A 26,797-nucleotide genomic window follows, 5' to 3' on the forward strand; every position below is an offset into this window, starting at 1 on the left:
TTTAATTGATACTTATTGAAATTATGATGAAATCTGCAATTTTGTAATTTTTGGGCAATTTTTGCCATTTTTGGTCAAAAAATATGTATTTCCAAAACTACTCATCTGATACCTATGAAATTTGGTATACAGGTTCCTAAAGATCACCTTAATGATATTTATTGAAATTATGATGACAATTGCAATTTTGTAATTTTGGGGCGATTTTTGCAATTTTTGGTCAAAAAATGTATTTCTCAAAAAGTACTGGTCTGATAGCTTTGAAAATTGACATAAAGGTTTCTACAGATGAGCTAAGTAATATGTATTGAATTTATGATCAAATCTGTAATTCTGTATTTTTGGGGCAATTTTTTGTCATTTTTGGTCAAAAAATGTGTATTTCCAAACCTACTCATCTGATAGCTTTGAAATTTGGTATACAGGTTTCTATAGATGAACTAAATTTGATCTTTTGAAATTATGGTGAAATCTGCGATTTTTATTTTAGGGGCAGTTGTTGCTATTTTCGGTCAGAAAATTTTATTCTCAAAAACTACTCATCAGATAGCTCTGGTTGACATGTTCTTAGGGATGATCCTATGTGATATATTCAAAGTATGATGAAATCTTCAATTGTGTATTTTTGCAGCTATTTTAGCCACTTTTTTCTGGCCACTGCATTGAGCTATCAAAGATTTCCACCTTCTTTATCAACATGTGTCAAAAATAGTTATTCTCTACATAAACACAGCGGAGCTATATCGGCCGATAGGTCGCTTTTTATATCTTTGGAGCAGCAAGCACAATAGAATTGTTTTTTACATTGATAGCACAAAAGAGAGTAAGTGCTTACTTATAACAAATATATATTAGTATGAGAACAAAATATATAAAATATGTAGAGAAAAATTGGTTTAGGCAAGGAAGAATTTAAAATATGTCCCTGGATTTTACCCTTCTACTTTTTCCAAATTTTGAATTTCTTTTCAAACTTTTATTGCAACTTCTTTTAAGTTAGTTATGGTGCTGTATAGTCTTAATCTGGTCCTTTTTCATTTTATATTGAAGAACCAAGTTAAAAATGGTATTTTGTTTAAACGTTTCTACACCAATGTGTACACTTGCAACTACACTCAGTATACAGTTCAACTGGTAATTTAAGATGCTCACTTGCCGCTTCTGTGATTACTGTTAGCCAAAGAGTTTTAAGGACCAATTTTTTTCCCTCACTGGCCTTATACATATTTATTCAATTTATAGTGAAAATGCACCAGAAAAACATTGACTAAAGAGTCCAATCACCAACAGAAATGAGAAATGATGGTGTTATATGCCAATTTCTAGTATGTAAAATAATAAAATTTCAGAGAAAGCGTGGGTGGTTCGGAGGACCAATTTTTTAATCCAGTAAACTACCCTCATTGATCTGCAAAGATCATTGATCAGCTGTTCATTCCAACATTTTATAGAAGTTCAATATTTACAGTATTTTCAACCTGGGACATAATTTAATCAACACTTCTGGTCTAACACAATAAAGTAAGAAATGAATATTCTCAGTTTTGCTCACCTTGAGTTGCATTGATGGATAACCCTTTTTGTTCACATAGTCTTGAACTCCACCAATGCAATGGAGCGCCGTCAATAATTCCTGCTATCCCTGTGGTAAGCCATATTCAAGTCCTATGAAATCTCCCTATCTGCATATTATGTATTGGCCATCTGATAATCTAAAAAATATTATTACATATGTACCAGAGATAACTTGTCTGTTGGCAGTAAAATAAACATGGTATTTTCACAGAGAGAGTTAATATAGTCCCTCAATTCTTTTGCATTTTCTCAAAAACTGTTAATCTTTTCTAAGTTTTTGAGCTTGTGATTAGGCTAATTATCACTGCTTTCACAGATACTGTAGAGTATCCATGCTGTTTTTAAATATTTTACTAATTTACTATAAGCAAAATATTTCATGTGCTTTGCCAACTGCAATGCATTTTCAAAACAGGTCACGTGCCAGTAAAGTATATGTTTACATAGAACACCATGGTATACGTAATCATTTCATGCTAAATTATGCACATTGGTTATTATCATGTACTAGCTGTTGGTAAATATATATTGAAGCGGATTGTATATCTATGGAGGAAAATAATTCTTACGATTGGCAGAACTGTGTCTGTTTTGAACATTTGGACTCAGAATTTTACTATCCAAGTGAAACCACAACCCTCAGTGGTGAAATCAATCATATCTTGGAACGGACAGAACAACAAGGAAAGTTGTGCATTGCATTGTGGGTGACTGGGAAGTCACAAGTTAAAGGGGCGCTGGGCTGCACCCAATACAGCATATTTTGCTCAAAAATCACTTTTTTGCAAATATTTATTCAATTTTAATTAATTTGTTAACTGAAGATTAAAATATTGGTTAGGTTCACCTTGTAGCTTGTCATGCAATCGAAAGTTGCATGATAAAGACGTGTTAATGTAAATGAGTGCAAATCACCCGATTTCCTGGCTTCTTTTTCCTCCCAATGTTGAGAATTCCAAAGAATTTAACTCCACTCTGGCTGGATCAAATTTTCTGAAATTTTCACATTATGTTCATTAAATGCTATTTAACAAAATGACGATTTTGCTTGGCAATATTAAAAGTTCTTTCATTTTGAATAAGAGGCATTTTAATTTTGCTTATCATGATTTTAATCAATTTTTTTGAGTGTCAGTCTTTAAACCCCTGCCATTTTAGAATGAGGATAGATAATGCCAGATAATATAGTCGTTTTTTTCAAGATATACTCTTCTTTCAAGTGAAATATTACATTTCAGAAAATAGCCTCAAGTTTTTGACTTAAATTATTTTTTATCATACCACCAAAATTAAGGTTTTTTACCCCAAATATACACCCACTTCATCCTTTGAGTAAACTACTGCCACCATACTAAACTTTAAAGTCTCTACTTTTTGAAATATATAGTATGAGGGGGTTTCCTTGTCATCTTTGATGAGAAATAGTGCTTTGAACAAATCTCTGTTGGCAACATGCAGTTCCACCTTAAGGTGCTATGGTACGGAAACACTCGAGTGATTGTCCGGAAAAACACGACTTAATTCACGACTGGAGTCTGCGTGTGTATATTTCTCATCACGGTCCCACAAAACCGTGATCGCATGTACGTAGGGATTCACCGATTCGCCAATTTTTTGGACATTTTTACATTTTCTTGTATTGAGTAGTATTAGAAAATAGTATTCAGAATTTGGCTGCCAAGAAGGATTTTCAGAGTTTTTCGACCAGAGCTATTTGGTGGTGTTGCAGTGCACAGTCCGTCAGACTCGACCCCGGCTGTAGCGATATATAGCGATATATCGGCGGCTGGCGACCTGTCGCCGAGGTTTATCTCGATTTCTCGGCGCTTGTGAAGGTAAGTTGGCCAAAATCTATCGTTATTCGCGATATTTAGGCCTTCTAAGTCATATTTCTCTCTAATTTTGTCAATTCATGTTTAGATATGTGGAGCACGGCGCAACTCGTACTGTACTATTTTCACACGCGATTGTGCAATACCTTGGTCCAAGCTTAGTCAAAGTTTATATGAAACTTGGCGCCGAAGCTCAGAACAACGTTTTGCGTGCCAACCTTAAATTAAGACTGGGACGCCCGAGATTAGCTGAAGCTTATCCTTGCACACCTTTGTTGAAGCTTAGGGCAAAGTAACCTTTATAAAGCTTAAACTTCCAAATCTTGTTCCAAGCTTGGGCAGTAAAGCTTGGGCCGAACTTTACGGATAAGCTTTTTATCATCCTCGTTTCTACTGTAGCTTTTGGGTCCCTTGACCCAGCATTTGACCTAAGGGTTATTTTTTTGCTCAGTTTAGGGAGCCGATTTTGCTGCAGAGTCTTGCCAAATTATTGGTTTGAAAGTTATGATCACATTTAAGTAAAAATATAGACCAGTAGGCGGGCTTTGGATAAAATAACCACGAACACGTTGAAATATGTTTGCGTTGAGACCGACATCGCGACAGGAACACCTCTTGTCATCACTGTCCAGTACGCCCGGTGCTCATGTCGTCTGCACAGCTGAAGAGTGCGGCTTGATCGACTGCATCACGACTTTTATGAATTAACCGCTATATGACAAGTTTCTTGTTGACAAGGTTTAATACCGATGTACTGAATTATATCGAGTATAGCCAAAATGAGCCACAAAAATCCGACTACACTTCTGAAAATACACGACAGCGAAGAGATGCACACACCACACTTTACGATTTGTAGTGACTCAGAAAGTTCGTGATCCTGTTCCTTGTAAGTTTTTGACACAAATCATATTACTAGTAAAGATACTCCCACGAAAGACAAACTTTAATGTAGGTCGTTTAAACAAGTTTAGTCATATTTAGGCAAGCCAGTGACAAAAATATACGATCAGACGATGTAAATACCTTTGAAATGGTTTATTCGTATATTGCAACAAAATGTACACAGTAATCAGTATATACAAGTTATGCGCCAGTCAATGTAAACCCCCACCCCCCCCACCTCGGGCGATACGGGAAAAATGTGGGGGATTAGACCGTGTGTGCCATGAAACTGTGCCCGAGGGGGTGGGGCAATTGCCTCGTTTTGATCCCCCTATTCCTTTGACGGACAGGCCCAGAAAATGTTCGTAAATAACTACGCATGCGCACGTATGCAGGGCCTGAAAATACCCTGATCCGAGGTCCCGGACCAGTGATTTTTTATCCCGAACCAGTACAAATTACCTCTAAAAGTCCGCAGACCAGTGCAAACGGGAGCCAATTTATTTTGCAAGGGAATTCCAGTTTTTCCCAGATTGTGTTCTGGTGTCTTTTGACGAAAAATTAAGAAAACTACGTCCCCCCAAAATACCGAAGTTACTGAAACCATGGATGATGGAGGTAGCAGAGACGAACTAAAGCCAGTTACACCATGGCTCCATGGTTACACTAAAACCAAGAGCCCATTGAGAGATTACGTCTTCTACCTACAAAATTACAATAATTATTGCGTCTTTAAGTCAATCAAACATTTAAAATTTAGTCTATTTCTTTCATCACAACGTAAACTCTAAAGGAAAATCAGTTACTCCATTACAGTTTGCGATTCATGACATGAGCCAGGCGATGTGCTTCCACTAGCCACTGTACTGCAAAAATCAAATGACCGGCCACGTACTCATTTTACATGTAAAATTTAATGTGGTAAAAACCAGACCATAGCCTCAGCTAAAAATATCAGCAACCCCACAATTGTGTGAAAATATTATATCTCTGTCTATCAAAGTAGTACCGGTATTTTGCAGTAAAATTCTCTGAAAGGAGTCTCATTACAACTTTCCGATCGTCGTAGTAAGCAAGCTTCTGAATTTAGAAGGTCACCATGCTGAATTCCTTATATAGTCAAGATCCCCTAGCTCGATTGTAGTTGACCTTAACAAGAACCGCCTAGCTTGTCAAAACAGCGTTATGGCAATTTGCTATAGCTATCAAAGGAAAAAGAAGTTCCTCTCAAGTATTTGGTGTTTTCAACCTATTTTTTACAATTTAAATGGGAAAGAATCAACCGCTGGGCAATTATAAAAATGAAGTGAACTTTATAGCAATAGTAAAAAAAAACATGTCAAGTGTGTGTACAAGAACTTGAGCAAACTACCAAGTAAATGTTTATGCAGTGTGTCTGTATTACAAAGATTGGCAGTTTATGCTGTATGTCCCAAGCAAATCTGATAGAAATGCATATATAACATTATGAGAAATGAATCATTCTTGTATTGTTATGCAAATTTTTGAGGACCAGTGGATTTTACCTTTGGACCAGTGAAAAAAAAAGGTCACTGGTCCTGGGACCAGTGGGAAAAAACAGAAATTTTCAGGCCCTGGTAATGGTATGTTGTTGTTCAGAGCCGTAGCATGGCGGAAGGTGGCTGTCAAGGCCATGTGGGCCGGTTACAGCAGCTTTTCGACAGGCTATTGATGAACGCGATGCAGCAATATTCAGAGGTGTGTATGACAGTATATTTGTGATTGATGGCTGAAATATCGATAACCAAATAAATGATTCATCCGCCGTGTATTCTTATTTTTTGGAAAATTGAACATACCATGCGCAAAATTTCCCACATTTTTCCACGTGAGCGTGACATTTCGGACGTTCACGATGCGTCATCGACATGATCCAGCACTAAAAGGACCTCCGGGTCAACTCTATTTTGATAAAACTTAAAGGGACAAAGTCAGCCATTTTTCATGAATTTTGTTTGATGCGAGATACTACTTATTTTGTTTGACATGTTGAAAGGTACTGAGTGAATGAGTGACCATACATATATTCGACCCCGGTTTTATACAAATTAAATAAAACCATCGCGAAAACGAATTAAAGGTCATGACCATGAATTCATTTTCCGTGATGGTTTACATTTGTGAACAGCATAAATGTCACAAAACCCTATTTTACATGATAAAAATTGTTCTAAAGTTGAACATGAACTTTTATATTGATGCAGGTTGTTACGACATTGAAATTCCAAAGAGTGGTTGTGTGTAGGAATTTACAAATTCCCCATCCCCATATGTGGGGGATTTACTTGGTTTAGGTGGGGATTTTCCAGATTGTCTTGCCCCAGGGGGTGGGGCATTTGGCAGATTTCACAGGACTAATTTCCAAATCCCCCACTAAACCCCGAGGTGGGGTGGGTGGGGTTACATTGACTGGCGCATTACGAAGCTGTACTCACTTCAAGTATTCCCTAATCCGCTCACAAATTCCTTTCTAAGATGATAAATTCGGCATATTGGACGTGTAAGGAAGGACATGGATAATTCTTGAAGATTAACTGACTGGCACAACTATACTATTAAATGTACATCCACGTTGCATTCGTACAACTTCAGGCATAGGGGAAAGAAATCAGTCCCATGGGGTGGGGAGAGAGGTTCTTTGTGCAACGGTTTACCTTATGTGATTATATTAATTTTGACTGTGATATTTCAAATAAAGTTCAAGTCCAAACCGTCTGACTGCTTTCTTTATTACTACAAGTAATTTTATTAATTTTGACTGTGGTATTTCAAATAAAGAGTTCAACTCCACACCGTCTGACAGCTTTATATATTACCGACAAGTCCTTATCTCCTCTCCAACTTGTGTATACACCACTGTAATTGCTCCGAAAACATTGCCAACTTGCTAATCCGCTGTCCGTATCAGCGGATTAGCATTGAGTCAAACACCACAGCCGTCCTTATTTCACTACGTGTGTGACGGCTGTGTGTTGACTCAATCACTTAATCCGCTGATACGGACAGCGGATTAGCAAGTTGGCAATGTTTTCGGAGCAATTACAGTGGTGTATACACAAGTTGAAGAGGAGATAAGGACTTGTCGGTAATATTATAAAGCAGTCAGACGGTGTGGAGTTGAACTCTTTATTTGAAATATCAAAGTCAAAATTAATAAAATCAAATAAGGTAACCGTTGCACAAAAAAACCTCCTCCCCACCCAGGGTCCTTTCATCTGTTCCTGTGCTTCAGGCGAGGCCGTACAGATATCTGTAGGTTTTCCTCCGGGAGCTGCGCGAGGTCGATTTTGACCGGATTTTGGTGGGCCTCGTAACTTTCATGAAGGGCTTTGAGTATTTTTCAGAGCTGAAAAATTACTCACTTTACACACTCCAGCCTATGTTTCACATTTAATTCGGTATTTCATATAAATATTAACATCCTTCAATTATGGAAACTCGGATTGACATCTTAATAATTAAATCGTTAATTTGAAATTTTACCACAACCACCCAGTGAAGTGGAATGGCCCAAAAGCGGAATAATATCAACAAGTGAAACGGTTGCCATCACTCCTTCGCAACCAACTTTCTATATGAGTACGGTGCGAATAATGAATAAAGAAGGGCCTATTTCTGTCGATTTCGTATCTAGTATCGAAATGCCGCCAGGGAAATGATCAAAACCAATGGATGCATGTATGATAAAGAGGTTATTATACATAATGCGTTTGCATTTTGGACACATCCCTCGAATACGATACAATATCGACCAAACTGCGTATCTGCGTTTTCCGCCGTACAGCTCCGTTGTTTGTCCTTGGGTGAAGGTTAAATGCCAAGCTTCACTGAAGCTTAATCCCAGCTAGGCTTGATTTAAGATTTGGTAATAACCCTGTTCCAAGCTTTGGACACAATCCTTATCTCAAGATTTGCAAACAAGATGGATTAATCTTTATCGACGACAAGCTTGGCCGAAGAGCATTGGCAAACCTTCACCCAAGCTTAGAGTACCGCCAAGCTTGGACTAAGGTTCTGCACAATCGCGTGTGTAGCCCTGCGTACAGGTCTGTGTGTTCCCGGCGTTATACGGCCTCCACCACAGCCCTGCAACGGTCCATAGAGATAACTGGGGACTCTGCAGCGAGATTCAAAATGGCGATCTCCATGGGTAAACAACTTGTCGAGTACGTTGCGTTTCAGAAAACGAGCGGTTTTGGACATTAGGAGAAGTTAATCGCATCTATTCTAGGAGTGGGGTCGGTTAGTAGGTAAAAGTAGGCAGGGAAAGGATTTTGCCCCGATAGAGCAGAATTTCGGCCAAAAAGACCGTTTTTTCGATGCGGTCCGGATCTGGACCGCAGAGTCTCCAGTCATCTCCATGAACCGTTGCAGGGCTGTGGTGGAGGCCGTATAACGCCGGGAACACACAGACCTGTACGCAGGGCTAGTACTGTACGTACTGCCACGAACTGTACACCATGTTATCGGCAAGACTTCACACGCTGCTCGCACATGTACAGAAAGTTTGACACCTTTTACATGTTTTGTAAGACAAGCTTGTCAGTTTTCACTATCTGGCAGGAAGTATAATGTGATATGTTCGCTGTAATGGAGGTAATTGAAAGTGTACAAAGGTGTCAATCGCAGTCTTGGCCACAAGTGATTGTCGAAAGGGGGGGGGGGGGGGGGGGGGGGTGGGGGCAGCTATTTTTGGTAGGGAACCACATTATATTGTACAGCTTGTAAGAATTTTGTACTATACATTTTCTGATGCAAAATTATCATATTTTGATGTGTCATTGTTCAGTCCCTAATATCCATCACATAATTTCACAAACATATTATTATTGTATCTATTCAGTCCTGGATACAAATAAACATGTCAAAGGATTTACATGTCAAAGGGCCAGCTGGCAGTATTTCTTTCTGAAATGTCTAGTTTGAACCACTTGGTTAGAGAGAGTGTTTTGAACGCAGTTAAGGTTTGCTGACAAAATATTCCAATTAAACTGCAAAGGGACATGTTTATAAAAATGGCAACTGTCAATTACCACAAGGTTAGTTAAGTTGTAGATATCATCTTTCTTAAATTTATTGCATCAAGCAATTAAAAGATCTCAAATGCACCTTATATTATACATGCATAGGGCCCATTAACATAATACTAGCCAGGCTAGCTGCAGTACTGTCACTCGAGGTTTTGCTGGTATTTGGGTCTGATTTTGCCATCCAACCCAAATAATAATAATAATATTTTATTGATTGCTTGTAAATATAGGATTTACATCACATTTGTGGCAATAAAAGTGTGATACAAAAATAAGTCAAAATTTTCTTCAATAGAGATAAAGTATTACAGTATAATAATAGTAGCTAATAATAAATATAACTAGGTATTTCTTTGTTTATATAACGTAAAAATATAATCTGCAAGTTGTTCATTAAAAGATAACTCTTGTTTTGTTAGTAGAGAAATAAGCTGATTTTCAGTATCGTCGTTTGGAAATTGATTTTACTGAAAAAGTCTTTCTTTGGACTTTGTATTTCTGACAGACTAATAAAGTGTGTTTCATCTTCAATACTGTTGGTGTTACACTGATTGCAGTATCTTTCAGTAATTGGGGTTTTGGAACAGTGTGTCTCCCTTGTTCAATGCTAGATCATGATTGCTAATGCGAAGTTTGGTGAGTAATTTTCTTTTCTCACCTTGTAACTGTGTTAAGTAGGGTTCTAATCTAAAATTACGTTTTATTTGGCATACATTCTTAGTTTACTATTTTCATCAGTGATCAAATTTTTCCAAAAGACTTCATAATTGTTTGTTAAATTTGTTTTCATTAATCCAGAGTTATAACTTTGTGGTGTTTAAGTGATGGAGCTTTATCAAGGAGAAAGTCCATTCCATTGTCTTTAATTAAAGCACTTAAAACAGTTAAACAGGATCTATGTTAGTGTTGTTTACCATTTGCTCCAGAAAAGCTTCTTTAGCAAGATTACAATGTGGCAGTTGTACGATATGAAGCCAGTGTTTAACAATATTAAGTTTGATCTCAAGTAGAAGTGGGAATTGTCCTAGTTCACCCCTCACAGCGGCATTACAAGCTTGTCTATTACACTGTAAAATGTTCTTACAAAATTTGAGGTGAGTTTTTTCAATTGCTGATTTATCCACTTCTTGTAATCCATGAAATCTTGTCCCCAAATCTCTGAGCCATACAGTAAAACAGGTTTAATGAAAACATTGAATAGATGTAGGTGAAAATTTTATCTTTTTGTTGTGCAATAAAACCCTTTTAACCTATACAAAGATTTTGCTGCTTTATCAGCCAAATTTGTAATTGTGTCACTAAAACTACCATTTGATTTAATTGTCAGTCCTAAGTATGTATAGCTCTTAACAGATTTGATGCATGTACTACCATAGTTAAATAAGTGTTTATCTACCAAAGGAGATTTACTAAAATTAATTGCTTGGGTTTTCTGTAAATTAACATCAAGTTTCCAATTGGAGCAAAATGTGTGTAGTGTATTTAACTCCCTCTGCAAACCTTCTTTTGAAGTAGAGATTAAGACTAGGTCATCAGCGTAAAATAATGAGTTAACTGGGGTATTATTCAACACTGGTGGTTGAGTATTTACTTTGTCTAGATTTGTTTTCAAGTCATTGACATATAAATTGAACAGACTAGGACTTAGAACACAGCCCTGTTTTACTCCTTTTTCAACTTTCAGGCTGGGCAAGATAAAATTATTTGTTTTGATGTGTATTTTTGTGTTGGTGTACATGTGTTTTATAAGTCTGTATAATTTGCCATTAATGTTATTTTTGAGAAGTTTATGGAAAAGACCAACTCTCCATACCGAGTCGAAAGCCTTAGCAAAGTCAACAAAACAAACATAAATGTTCTGCTTATTGTTAATATATTATGTATTATTGTCTTCAGGGTAAATATGTGATCTATTGTGTGCGATGGTTTTTGCGAAATCCAGCTTGATTATTATGTATAATATGATTGTCATCTAAAAAACTATTTAGCCTTTCATTTAGAATGTAAGAAAAAACTTTTCCTACACAACTTCTGACAGAAATGATTTTTTGGGTCATATTTATCTCCTTTTTTAAATAAGTGTGTCATAATGCTTGTATTCCAGATGTCTGGAAAGTTGGATGTATCTAGAACTGCATTAAATAATTTAGCTAAGGGTTTACAGAGAAAGGAGGAACCATGTTTAACAACTCTATACAAAACCCATCAATCCCTGCTGCTTTTTACTTTTTAAATTTCTAATTGCTGATAACACTTCATTAGTTGTTATTGACTTATCCAGCTGCTGATTAGCCTGATTCTTAGTTTCTTCAGATGTTAAACTATCAATAATTTGCTGTTGGAAATCATTATACCTGTCATTTTCAATTGAGCAAGAATTTTTGTAAAATTCCATCCATGTTGCTGCTGAGACACAATCTCCAGTGTTATCTTTATCATTATTTTTTAAGTACTTGATCAATTTCCACATATTATGTGAATTGTTAGCATGTAGACTTTAGTTTGTCTAAGTTGTTTTGCCAGAATTGCAATTTCTTATTTTTAACATGATTTTTAAACTTCTTTTTCTTTGTGTAATAGATAATTTTAACTGACTGTCATATGGAGCTTTATTTAATAGTTTAGCTGTTGCTATTAGGTCCCTTTTTGCTGCATCACAGTTTTTGTCAAACCATTTTGATTTCTTTCTCTTTAAATTTTTCTTTCTCTGCTTTTGTCTATTGAAAATTCCACTGCAGGCTTTATCTAAGATGTCATTAAAATGCTTAGTGGCTGAGTTAATGTCAGATTTGTTATTACCAATATTAGTATTCAAAAATTCTGCAAAATCTTTTTGTAGCTCATCTGATGCTAATCTATCCGTGTAATTAAAAACAGATAACTTATCCCATTTCCATTTTTGGGGCATTTGTAACAAATTCACAGTATCTTTAACACTGCTTGGATTAAAATTTGTTAGTTTGAGAAGAGTAGAAATTTGACAGTGATCTGAGAAAATTGTGAAATTGTGTATTTTAAAATACTCAAAGTTATCGATGATGTCTGTTGTTGCAAGACCATAATCTACTACACTGTTTCCATTCCAGTGGTAGCATGTAAATTTTCCACAAGTATTTCCAGGTAGTCTGCCATTCATAATTCTTGTATTTGTGGTTTTACATAAATCTATGAGGTTTCTACCATACTTATTTTCAATCTTATCCATATTGCAGCGATTAAGATGTGTATCAACAGAATATATCCTGGTGGAACTGGTATATGATTTGAGAAATCATTGTCAATAAAATCTGGCAGTAATCCTACTCTGGCGTTAAAATCCCCTAAAATCATGACAGATCCAGAACAGCTATATTTTGTGATCAACTGTTCTAAACGTTCGAAAAATGATTCAGACTTATGTTTGGAATTTTCTGGTGCGTTGTAAACAAAGCAAATAAATATATCCTGTTGTAATCTGAAAAAAACTTTGAAAGTTTGCACCACACCATATCTTCCGCATCTGAATGAACCATTTTTACACCCTTCTTTATAGTATTTTTTACCAAAAGTGAAAGACCACCCCTCTGTTTTTTTTTTTCTGACAACAGAATAGTCATAGTATCCAGGAATGTGAAAAGTATGTTTCAATTGTCTGTGAGCCAAGTTTCTCCAATACCAATAATGTCATGTTGAGTAATATTATTTATAAAGTCACTGTCGTGAAACTTTCTCTCTTGGTAACCCTGTATGTTCCAGTAGGATATTGACAGTGAACTTTGTATATTGCTGTTTTTCTGAAATGTTAAGTTACCATATCTATTGATTGGTATCATTTGCCTATGGCTTTGAGGTGTATCAACATATTGTGGCAAAATGGGGTGATTTCTAGACCACCTTGTGTTGCGTCCCCGTATTGCTGTACCACCGGATAAACAGGATGTTGAAAATACTGTCTTCTCCTGAAAAGGTTTCGGTTCACACCAAGGTTTGGAGCAAGCATCTAATATTCCTTACTAACAAAGCTGTACCCTGGTCATTTAAATGAACATTGTCATGCAAATGTGTTGCTGCATTGATATTGTTGTGATCGATAAACACTAAATTATTATGCATATTGCACATTTTATGCAGGTGTGTGTTTAAAGCATGGAATAATGAATATTATTTTGTCTTGGAATGACTGATGAGATAAAAACTGTTGACTTTGGGAATTTATCTAATGTTACCTGAACCAACTCAGAATATTTGTTTACACATTCCTCTACAGGGATACCACTATCAATATCATTAGTACCAGCATGAATGACAATATTTATGTTGGAAGCTGACACAGATGAATATAACTTGTGATTTGAGGAATATTACTTCCTCTAAGAGTTGTCACATGAGTATTCCTGTACACCCTGGAAGGATTGATATCCTTCAGCATAGAGTCACCAACAATGAGTGTCTGAGTCTTTCTTACAAACTTTACCCTGGGTGTTTTCCACTGTTGTTCTTCAGATGATTCATCTTCCTTACAAATGGATTCCATGAACACTCTCTGCATTCATGAGTGGTGCGAAAGGGTTGGTTGATAGTTCCTGATATTTCCCTTTGTTGTTCTGAGGCTTCTCCTCTTTTTCCTTTATCAGCACTTTCATTCTGGCTTCTGTTTCATTTTGAGCCTTGAGCAGTGAGTCGTTCATTTTTTGCATCTCCACAATGGTGTCCTGGAAATGTCTCTGTTGTTGCTGCTGGTTGTGTAGGATGGTATCCACCTTGGTTTGAGATTGTTGCATCATTTCCTGTAATCCTTGGATAGACTTGTTAAGGTGATTAATTTTTTGCTCACGTGTTTACACACGTGAGCATATGTCACATATGTCACAGCGATGTCTGTGTGTCTGTCTATCTGTCTGTCTGTCTGTCTGTCTGTGTGTCTGTCTGTCTGTGGGCTCAATATCTCAAAACGGCTCATCAGATCAGAGTCAAATATCTGGTACATAGATTCAGTTAGCAAATGGCAAGAACTGATTAGTTTTTGGTGGGTGTGGCTTGCTTACTTTTTGCTCATTTGCATAATTAATGATTTTAGAAAAAACGGATATACATTGAGAACGACTGCACGCAATTTGATGAGATTTGCTACAAATGTTGATCACATCAAGATATATCAGCTGTGAAAGTTATTAAAGGGGTGACGTGAAAGATAGTTACTAATTTGCATATTTAATGACATTTCCTAATTAGGCCTATATGTCTGAATTTACTCGATCAAAATTGACGAAACTTGGTATGCATATTGAAGATACTATGATTTAACATTATTGAAAGTCATTAAGCATTTTTACTTCATCCAAATCCTAATTTGCATATTTAATGACCTTTTGAAATTAAGGATATATATCTGAATTTACATGACCAAAATTGATGAAACTTGCTATGTACATTAAAGTGGCACTCCCATACTATGATAGAACATTATTAAATATCATTAAGCATTTTTACTTCAGCCAATTCCTAATTTGCATATTTTATGAACTTTCCTAATTAGGGGTATGTATCTGATTGATGAGACCAAAGTTGACCAAACTGGCTACATGTATGTACATTAAAGATACTATGATAGAACATTATTGAAAGTCATTAAACATTTGAACTTTAGCCAATTCCTTATTTGCATATTTAATGAACTTTCATAATCAGGGATATTTATCTGTATTGACTAGACCAAAGTTGACGAAACTTGCTATGTACATTAAAGATACTATGATACGACGTTACTGAAAGTCAATAAGCATTTTTACTTCATCCAGCTCCTAATTTGCATATTTAATGAATTTTTGAAATTAGGGATATATATTTGAATTTACATGACCAAAATTGATGAAACTTGCTATGTACATTAAAGATACTATTATGTAGTCTAACATTATTGCAAGGCATTAGCATTTTTCTTTCAGCCAGTTCCTAATTTGTGTATTTAATGAACTTTCCTAATTAGGGATATATACTTGGATTTATTTGATTAAAGTTGGCATAACATGCTATGTATATTGATGATTATACCAGGTTATACCAATATTGAAAGTCATTTCGCACTTAAGTTTTCATGTCAGCTAATTTATATTTTGCATATCTAATGAGCTTTCAAAGTTTGGAATATATAGTTTGAAGGACTTGACCAAAGGCAATTACACTTGCTATATAAAGTGGTGATACAATGACAGCAGTCAAAGAAATTAATTATTTCTATTTCAGCTAATTGCGTATTTGAATACTTAATGACCTATAGAGTTTAATCATTATGTTGATCATAATACTTTCAATGAAGTTGCAAACATGTGGCAATAAAGGTTCAAATTTATACATAACTGCAATATATAATGAGACACGTGAGCATTTACAGTTCATATCTGGTCTTATCCGTTGTCTTGATGTCATCTCTGCATCAACACCTCCTTGCTTTTCTGTGATGATTGGTCTGTTTTATCTCTGGTGTACATTTGGTGATGTTTTTCTGTCATCTTCAGAATTGTTGTTTATGAGTGTTCTGCTGATTTAGATTTGATTCAAACGATCTTAACTTATTTGCAATGTCAGTGATGTTATGCCCGTTTCTCATGAGTTCACAATACTTATGGTCAATTTGCTGAACAGTTTTGAACATGCCTGATAATAGTTGCCAGATCCTGAGTATTTATATTGTAGTTGGATCCTGATTTTACTGATGATGGAGTATTTGTTTTTGTTACTTGTTGCCGTTTTGGAATCTTGGATGGCGTGTTTTCTTTGTTGGACTTCTTCGGTGTAGAATTTTGCAGCTGTTTTGTTTTCTTCATATTTGCTACTGTCTTGTGTGATGACACTGAATTGCCTGTTGATTTACTTTGTGTTGTGTGATCAGAAATGGTGTTGGTCAAATGATGTAATGACAAGGCAGGTATTGGACTATCAGAGTTCACTGATGATGGCTGAGTTGGTGATTCGGTTTGCTGTTCTGTGGTTGTGTCATTGATCTCTTTAAGACATGTTTCTGATATCCCCTCTGTTAAATATGCGGGCAAAACCTCAAGCTACAGTACCTCAGGTATAGCCAGATGTCACAATGGGACATACAAATGACAGGAGCGTTTGTACTGTAGGTTGTGATAATCATTCTTTATTTATTGTGGTTCAAATGCCTAGCCAGTGATGTAATGTGAATTGATCATGATTTTACAGTAACCCATAGCATGGGGTACGAAAAAACCACCATGCACACTAGTACTGCGATTGACTAAATCTGTGTATCATGTAGGTTGTATAGCCGCCACTTTTGAACTAAGGCAGTAAATGGAGATCACACTCAAGCATGCATGGTCACTCCATGACAGTGATTTAACCCTTTCACCACCATGGTTTGTCCCAACTCCATTGTTTTCTATGGTAAAGTTGGACCTGTATACAGGGAACTGGGGGTGAGAAGGGTTAAGGTAACAGCTCTGCCTGCAGATGTATGTACCCTGGATCCAACAATATGAGTGCGGCAGTGTCTGTCATTTTTTTACAGCTATATAATAGGAAAGGGGTACACCTGCCGACATATAGCGTTGCATTGCACATTACTTCATGAGGCCCTTGTGATGCAACCTTGTTGCATCACACTGGCCTGTGTCAACCACTGTGCCATACCAAAGGACCTTCCCTGAACAATCCACAAACCTGCATTGAGAGCTCGTCCAGGTGTGTCCATGGATATATTAAGGTGGAGCTGCATGTTGCCCACAGTTTTTGTCAAAACAATATTTCGATCTCATCAAAGATGACAAGGAAACCACCTCATACTGTGCACTTTCAAAAAGCAGAGATTCTTAAGTTTAGTGTGGTAGCAGCAGTTTACTCAAAGGATGTAGTGGGTGTTTATTTGGGTTGAAAGACCTCAATTTTGGTATTAGTGATAAAAATTAATTTAAGTCAAAAACTTGACGCTATTTTGTGAAGTGTAATTTTTCACTTGAAAGAAGAGTATATGTAGCAAAAAGCGACCTTTTTGTTTTTTATTGTCTATCCTCATTCTAAAATGGCATGGGTTGAAAGACTGACACTCGAAAAAATGATGAAAATCATATATATAATTAGCAAAATTTAAATGCCTCTTATTCAAAATATAAGAATTTGATTGCTAATCAAAATAGTCATTTTGTTCTATAGCATTTAAAGAACATAATGTGAAAATTAAGCAAATCTGACCCAGTCAGAGTGGAGTTAAATTCCTTGGAAATCTTGAAATAAGAAAAAGAAAGAAGCTAGGAATGGGGTAATTTCCATCATTCGCATAAATTAACACTTCTTTATCAACATATGACTGCTTGACAAGCCAAAAGGTGAACCAAACCAGTACATGTATTTTAATCTTGGGTTAACAAATTAATTAAAAGTGAATGAATATTTGCAAAAAAGTAATTTTTGAGTAAAATATGTTGTGTTTCACTGTTTGGTGCAGTGCCCCTGAAGGTGATACCAAAGGATTCAAGTATCCAGGCAATGGTTGCTGAGGAAAATATGAGTGCATTTATTGGCCTGAAGATGAAAAATAATGATACCAAATCCAAGCAAATGCATGATTGTTGGTCATAGAACGGATGATGTCATGGATATGCAGATTAGCACAGCATATTTTTGAAAAGATTCAACTGCTCCAAATTTGCTCAAAATCCCCTGAAATTTTACGTAGTGATACTTGACATACTCCTTCACAGTCCCTAGCATGGATTTGGTCAGCCATGAAACAAACATTTTGTTTTGAAATGGCAAATGTCTACTTGGTAATTTTGTACAAGTTTTAATCCTATTCTTGCAAGATGTCAAAAATTAGTGAGAATTTTCTAAAACATATGCTTAGCTTTATTAATCTTGGCAGTGTCTACAATTCTGCCGAAATTCATTTCAACAGATGGAAAATTAGCCGACTTTAAAACTTTTAAACATTTGCACAGCAGCAAAAGGCAATAGTGCCTTGAAAACTATGTAAACGGTAACGATTTTCATGTGCAATGGCGCGCCTTTGGAACACTGATTATGGTGCTGGCGTTGAATCCTTTGGTATCATTTGAAAGCAATTCTATGGCTATGATGATATCGATGAGCATTGCTTTTTTAGCTCATATTTGGTTTTATATATAAATACCAAACAGAGCTTATATGATGAGTCTAAGTGGCGTCTGTATGTCTGTAATTTGTGGGTATGTGCGGATGTATGTCCGTCACACACAAAGGCTCCCATACGCCAAAGCTACCGTCTCAGTATTTGGTGTACAGGTAGATGTAGGGGTTGAGATGTGAATTTGTTCAAATGAAACACATCAGTGTCAAAAATGTGCAAATGAGGTAAGAAAAAGCGAAATTCTGAAACAGGCTTGAAACAGGCTTACTCCCCTGACTTGAGTCATTTCCTGTCATTGTTTATGAACTGTTACATATTAACAGACCTGCTCAAGCCATAGACAGTAGAGGGGAGGAAGACCGTCTATGGTCAAACTAAGGGGGGGGGCTAGCTGCCTTTCTGCTATGCATGTTGCTAAAGTACCTAAAGTTTCAGACCTTAATTACTTTGTCATTCTTGTTTTTCTGGTTTAAATATTTCTTGTTGTTTTTCTGGTTGTACTGTGCAGAAATCATTGTCATAACATCAACGTAGAATTTTCCTGCACTGAACAGATAGAAACAACATTTATTGTTGATCTTTGGTACCCATACTGGTATGTACCAATTCTGATCAAATTTGAGCGACACCGTATAATTGCAATATTTTTTAATATCAGGTGGTTAATATTATGCTCTGTGGTAGCAGTTTATTTATATTTTTAGTTGGTTTACATCGAGCTGTGGTTGTATACCATACTTAAACCACAAATTCCAAATTGTGAGGGCAAGTGAAATGATGTGCATCTGAATGGCTTTTTCTTGTGATTCTGTATTCAAGGTAAAAATTTGAACAGCTTTAATTGTTACGTTGTGTGCAGGGCTGTTTTTTTTAGTCCCACGGACACCGTCCGGGGGGACTTATAGGTTTGGTCGTGTCCGTGCGTGTGTGGCGTGCGTGCGTGCGTGCGTGCGTCAGTGCGTGCGTCCGTCCGTTCACGCAGATATCTCAGAGATGCCTGGAGCGATTTCATTCAAACTTGGTACAAGGATTAATTCATATGTCATACAGATGCACGTCGATTTGTTTTGTGATACGATCCAATATGGCTGCCAGGCGGCCATTTTATTACGATTTTTTCATGTACAGAGCCATAACTTAGGCATGTTTCAACTGATTTTATTCAAAGTTGGTACAAGGACATTGACCAATGTCATAGATATGCACGTCAATTTTTTTTGTGATACGATCCAATATGGCTGCCATGCGGCCATTTTGTTATGATTTTTTCATATACAGAGCCAGCATGTTTCAACAGATTTTATTCAAAGTTGGTACAAGGACATTGACCAATGTCATAGCTATGCACATCAATTTGTTTTGTGATACAATCCAATATGGCCGCTGTGTGGCCATTTTGTTACGATTTTTTCATGTACAGAGCCATAACTCAGGCATAACTCAACCGATTTTATTCAAACTTGGTACAAGGACATCGACCTATGTCATGCACATGCACATTGATTTGTTTTGTGATACGATCCAATATGGCCGCCGTGTGGCCATTTTATTACATTTTTTCATGTCCAGAACCATAACTCAGACATGTATCAAGCGAATTTATTCAAAGTTGGTACAAGGAGATTGACCAATGTCATACATATGCACATTAATTTGTTTTGTGATACGATCCAATATGGCTGCTGTGCGGCCATTTTGTTATGATTTTTTCATGTACAAGCCATAACTCAGGCATATCTCAACCTATTTTAATCAATTTGCTACAAGGACATTAACCTATGTCATACATATGCACATTTATTTGTTTTGTGATACGATCCAATATGGCCACCGTGTGGCCATTTTATTACGATTTTTTCATGTCCTGAACTACAACTCAGACATGTATCAAGCGAATTCATTCAAAAGTATTTTTATCACAGACCTTATGAAGAGGACTCTATCCTCTCTGAGGACCTGTAATCAAAGTACCCATTAACAAGTGGGGACTGTGTCATCAACGATGACTTTTTTTATATTCATCTCTTCAAAGGAAGTAGTGTTGACAGTTGCTGGTTGTTGGTCTCTTCGTATACTGGTACAGTGGTAGCTTATATTACATGTACATGCTGATCAGTTATCATCTTAGGTATTTTGACTTGTAGTACATGTTTGGTTTCTTCAAAATATCAAACCCAATTTCAGACAGAATTTATGTATGACTGAAGTGAATTTTGATTTTTATGTATTGCTTCAGTATTGTACTGTTCCATATTTAATAGATCAATGTCCACACCCTTACGAAAAAATATGGCTTCTGGCACATAGTTGTGCATGCTAACCCACAATAGTTGTGGATACCAAGCTGCAACTGTTTGTGGCTTATAAGCAGGTTATTCATATTTTATCATGCAAAGATCTGTTCTGGCACAGTTTTGCGGCATACAGGCCGCTGTGATTGCAGACGATATGCCGCAAAAAAATGGGATGGGGCTTTTAGCGGCATAGAAGCCGCTGTGATTGCAGACAATATGCCACAAAAAATGGTGGGGTAAAAGGTTTCATGGTAAAATGCTGCTATGCATGCTTCCTGCGCTACCCCCCCCCCCCTCCCCAACCATACCTGCATTTGTACCTACCTGTTTTATACTAGCCAGGAGATTACCATACACTTCACATCTTCATTTGTTTTAAGGGACAGTAGCTGTAACTTATGATGTTGCTCTTTTAACTTTTGTGCGTTGAGGTAACTTTTCACTTTACTCACTTGGCAAAATAGGCAAAAATCAAGACACATAACAGTATAAAAATACTGCATTAAAATTAAGTTACAGCTACTGCCTTTTAACCGCCTACTCACATATGCAAACAAAAAAAAACACTTACCACATATCTTCACGATAATACCCCATTGTTTATTTTGATATGTAAAACAATGATGTTGGACACTAGGCTGGACCACTAAGAAATTAAAATAAAATCAAAATTCAATAATCTAATGAGGTTCATGTGAAAAACATAACAGAACACGTCTAAAAGTCTGCATTTGATTTTTTCACATTATCCAAAGTTGTTTTCGATGCCATCCTAATGTTTACGATCTTGTTGAAACTTCAGATTGAATGTTCCTGTTGATCCATTGGTCTGTTCAGCTTCATGGCCTTTGCCCATACACTGAGAATAAAAATGATAAATAACAGACAAGGATATTATTACATGTGCAAAGTGAAATTGCTTGTATTTTGTCGACTACCCTTATAATATATATTAATACAAAAATTCACGGAAAAGAGCATTCATGTGCTTGAAAGAAATTATAATAATTAATATTAAATAATTTACCCAATGATACAAACTCATGACATATCTATACATTATGTTATTGTGATTACCAAATCATTGCTTTTCAGCCTCATTTTCACTATTTACTTGTGACACACCACTCAAAACTACATATTGACCAGCGGTGATTGAGTTTCAGCACATCTCAAACAGAAGAAATGTAAATGGAAAACTGACTCATAAATTGTTTTAAAACAAAAAGTATCCCTTTATAATAGCGCAGTGCACGGTTACAGGTTTGTTACTAAATATACCGTAGCTGTACGCGCGCAATATCGGACACGCAGCTTGAAATGCGGACAAATTTTATCAATGTTGCATACATTGCTGTTTCTGCAGCTTGTACTCTGAGTCGTGGATATGCCTATTGGTATTCATTGTTACACTACTAGCAGTTAGCCCACTAAGTTGTATTTTCGTCGTTCTTGCATTCGTAATTTTCAAAAGCGTAATCTAAAAATGCGGACGATGCTGTGTGTTGGCCGCTACAGCTAACACACAGCATCGTACGCAAGGCTAGCGAGAGTTGCCGACATCGACGGTTATTTACGAGAAGTGAATAAAAGACTGGCATTTTTGGAAGCGATCGAGTAGCTGAGGTAGGCAGGGATACGACTTGGGCCCAAGAACGCTGAATTTCGGCAGTAATTTGGCTTTTTACATCAAGTCCAAAATGGATTTGAAGTCACCGACCCTACCTACGCTACGGGTCTTTGCAGGGCTGTGGTGAGCGGGGCGATTAACTGTAGCGGAACACACAGCATCGTACGCGTAGGGCTACCAACCTCCATGATTAACTACCGGTATATTATTTTTGCCAATACCGTACGTTCATTTGGCATACTTGAACAGGGTTCGCCAAGAACAACATCAATATAGCACGACCAAAGACAGTGAAAACTGCGAAAATTATAGAGACAACTCGTGGTGTTGAAAATTACTTACCGAATTTTTAAACGATCTGTAGCTCTTCGATCTAACTATGGGTGTGTCCGTGACCGTTGTTCTTCGGGACGATATCTCGGTCTCAGAATCGGTCATCCAAGGGCCATCAACGCATCGCAAACGCTGTTTGTTGGTTTTAAATTCATAGCTAACCTTTACGTACCCTGAATGATAATGTCCTACGGTAATTTTACGCTAAACTGTACAAAAATCAGAGCGAAAAAACGGCGACGATATACTCCTCGCTCAAACGTCCTAACGGCCTACCAGTGCATATCAGATTTAATTTGCCGCTCAGGATTTGACCCATGACCTTTGGCAATCTGACCAATCATAAATAAATCTTCACATGATCTACAACAATCTGACCAATCATAAAGAAGTCTTCACATGATATATGACATCATCAGGCGTGATTCTAGAGTTCCGGGGTCAAAGTCTGTTCTGACCCACGCATTGTTTCAGTAAGCAGCTTGATCGATCTCGAGCGAGCTAAGCTGCATGCGAGCTTAAGGAGGTACGCTACCATTCAAAAAAATGTTGGGACATTCTTGAAGTTGACTTTTTGAAATAATCTTTATGTGTACATTGCAAAGATATGAAAAAAATATGGGGTACCCATGCAAAATTTTTGAAAAAACACATGCCAAAATTGACAGAAAGCCACTAAATCTCCCATTTTGGCGAAATTTGCACTTACCAACAGAATCTTTATTTTATCGCAAACAATTAACAGATCCCAGTGTGCATACCACATTTTTGCATCGTCAGGACAGCTCAATTAGGACAATCAATTAAAATTTGTGATGTCTTGTCTTAAAAATTAAATATTAGACCCTAAATTTATCATTTAACTGTAAAATTAGTCTTTTTTAAAAATTTAAACTCCATATAAATGCACAAAATAATTTTCAAAATGTTAAAAAGTACAGCAATATCTATCAACAGACAGTGTTCTTTGATTTAGAAGCAAAAAAAGTTGGGGTCACCACGCAAATTTTCTTACTAAGCAGCAAAAAGTGACGAAAAAAGGTGAATTTGTTAGACCTGAGATTGACCCTCTAGCTTACTGATATTATGTCAGAGCTACAATTGTTAATTATTCTCTACTGATCTTTCAAAATAAAAACAACTGTCGATTTTTTCAGTGCAAAAACATAATTTCGGTTCTTTTGATTCATAAAAACTTCTGAAAGAAATATTATAAGGTCACTAGCATGATTTTGTGCCATTTTGTCCTGCTATTCACACTCACCAGGTTAGGTAGTCTAAAAGGAACATGTACATCTTCTGGACAAAAGAGGGCGCTCTCCTGTATAGAATGGTAGCGTACTACCTTAACCTTGCGTTTGAAAACCAAAACGACACAAATACATGGGAATAACCTTTCTAGATCACACAAAACTCTACAAAAACGGCTCCGACATAGCAGTCTCGTGACTTACAAACTTTGCCCGACGATGACTTTCATCGCGCACGTCCGTATTTTGAAGCCCAGCGTGATCACTATTGAAACTATGCGTACATTATTATACGCTGGAAAGCTTTACCGTACGTACCTCCATGCCGTACGTACGCTTTCAAGACCTACTCCGTACTTGCAGTTCATTTAAAACCCGCGTGTGAAAAGGGCGTAAGAAAACACAAAAGAACAAGATATACGTTATTTTTGAGTTGCAGTTCTTTGAAAGACTAGTCTTTTCAAGGGAGATATGCACGTGAAATAAGTTCATTATACGTCGATATTAGCCCTGCGTACGATGCTGTGTGTTCCGATCCGCTACAGCTAATCGCCCCGCTCACCACAATTAGCTGTAGCGGAACACACAGCATCGTACGCAGGGCTAACGTCGATATATGGTTCGCCAGAGTTAATATTTTGCAAAGCCTTTTTTTCTGTAGAAACAGTTACGCTGTCAGTGAGAACCAATCATTTGCAAAACGTACATAAAAAGTCAGTGATTGATTTATTGCACCGATCAAAGTCAAATGGTAGTTTTTCACACAATTTGTTGAAAATCAAAGGTTTCCCGCTGTGCCAGCTGTAGTGTCACTGTCAATGGATATCTCATCTAAGAATGCGTGATCAAGTGGAGTGTCAACTCAATGTTGTGGCTTATAGTGAGCAATATCTTGCTCAAACTGTGTTTATTTAAATATTTTAGCATATCTGCCACAAAAGATTTGACTGATTGTCTTTGTGTGCCTGTTAAGTGCCTCTAGTGGCACATATCGGCACATAATGAAAAATAAGTTCTGGCAGCCTTTTTTGTGTGTAGCTTATAAGCCGCAAGACAGTGGGACATATGCCACAAAAAAAATTTTTCGTAAGGGTAGTGTACCAGATGTTGCAATCAGCACATTTATCATGGACAATTAATTCAGGCACAATATGTATGTCTGTGTCATCTGACCTTCCACTGAGTTGAGTGTACACAGTTCTTGACAATGTTAGTTCCATGTTCTGTCATATCTATTACAGTATAGTCTGTGGTAGTGAACCTGACACATTGTCTTAGTAGGGAACGACATTTCACATCACAATGTGAAACCCTTCTGTTGTGACAAAATAAGTTTGATTTGCATCTATGGCAGGTCAGAAATCATTTGAATCCACATCCAGCTCATATGTTTTCTTTATCTGAATGCAACAGGATTGTTAACAATATATTAAAAAAAAGGCAGAAACATTGTTCAGGTGTCTGTCTCTGCAATATCGTATTCATTCATGTTGAGGTACAAGATATCAACTGCACCCAGAAAAATCTCCATTTAGATTTGATATTTATCTGTGACATTGCATGACATACATGTATTGTGTGGTCTGTTTAGGATAGGAATCAATAGCTGCCATCACACTGTCTCTTAGACACTGCAGGGTCTGAAGTTTGATATCATTATGGGGAGCTCGGCCGCGAGGGGGAAATGCATCATTTGGTGTTGTAACAAGGCAAACATCAGCAGATTTTGTGTCCGTGTGTTTCAAGTTTGAGTTTAAAACTTCTACTGGTGCTTGTGTAATGTTGTTAAAAGCATGCATGCATCTGCATTTAGAGTATTTTTGTTGTACTAGACAAATGACATTACAAGTGTTTCAAGTCAAATTGAACTCTTAAATAGCTACAAGTTCTTTAAATCTTTGAGCGTGCAATATATATTTCATCAGGTTGTAAACTGTAAATATCTGTTTGAAGAAAATAATTATAGTTATGACAAAAACATTCCTGTGTGGTGTACATTTGAAACATACAGGGATGATTACAAGCAGCTGTAGATCTAAACTTGTGTATCACTTTTATGACCTACAAATGTATTTTAACAATGTGTTAAATGTTTCTTTTAATATCTATTTCCTGTAGACAAACTTCAGAATGCCTGGACATTCAAAAGAGATTTTTGAAGATTCTACGCCATCTGAGTACTATATTTGTCCCCACTGTAAATTGGTAGTGAAAGATCCTAAACAAAGTACCTGTGGATACAGATTCTGTGCCACCTGTGTGGATGCAATACTCGATGATGGGTAGGTACATAATATATTAGCTACTATTATTATACTGTATTACTTTATTTCTATTGAAGAAAATTTTAACTTATTTTTGTATCACACTTTTATTGCCACAAATGTGATGTAAATCCTATATTTACAAGCAAGCAATAAAAATATTATTATTATTATTATTATAGACTTAAGATTTCACCTTTGTTTCATATGTCTGACCATGCTGCAGCTCCAATGGCCCATTAGTTTTCACTATAAACGGATACATGAACCCTCATTTAGCTGTAATAGTGTACATGCATAGCCTGTAGCTTCTAATGCATTCGGGAGGAAAAGATGTTTTTCATTGTGAAACCCCACTAATCAGATAGCTTTAAAATGTGATTTTTAGGTTCCTGCAGATTACCTCATATAAGTTTAGTTCAAATGATGGTGACAATAGCTCCCATGAAACTTGCTTTCGCCAGATGTATTGAAATACTGAAGTTTAACATCTGAATATCTGCTGAATGCTGTGCACTGCACTGCAGTCATATATCCCACACCTCATGGTTCCATCGGTTTGACCACCCTGTTTTCT

Source organism: Ptychodera flava, chromosome 8 (assembly GCF_041260155.1).
Source record: "Ptychodera flava strain L36383 chromosome 8, AS_Pfla_20210202, whole genome shotgun sequence".
NCBI classification, from domain to species: Eukaryota; Metazoa; Hemichordata; class Enteropneusta; family Ptychoderidae; genus Ptychodera; species Ptychodera flava.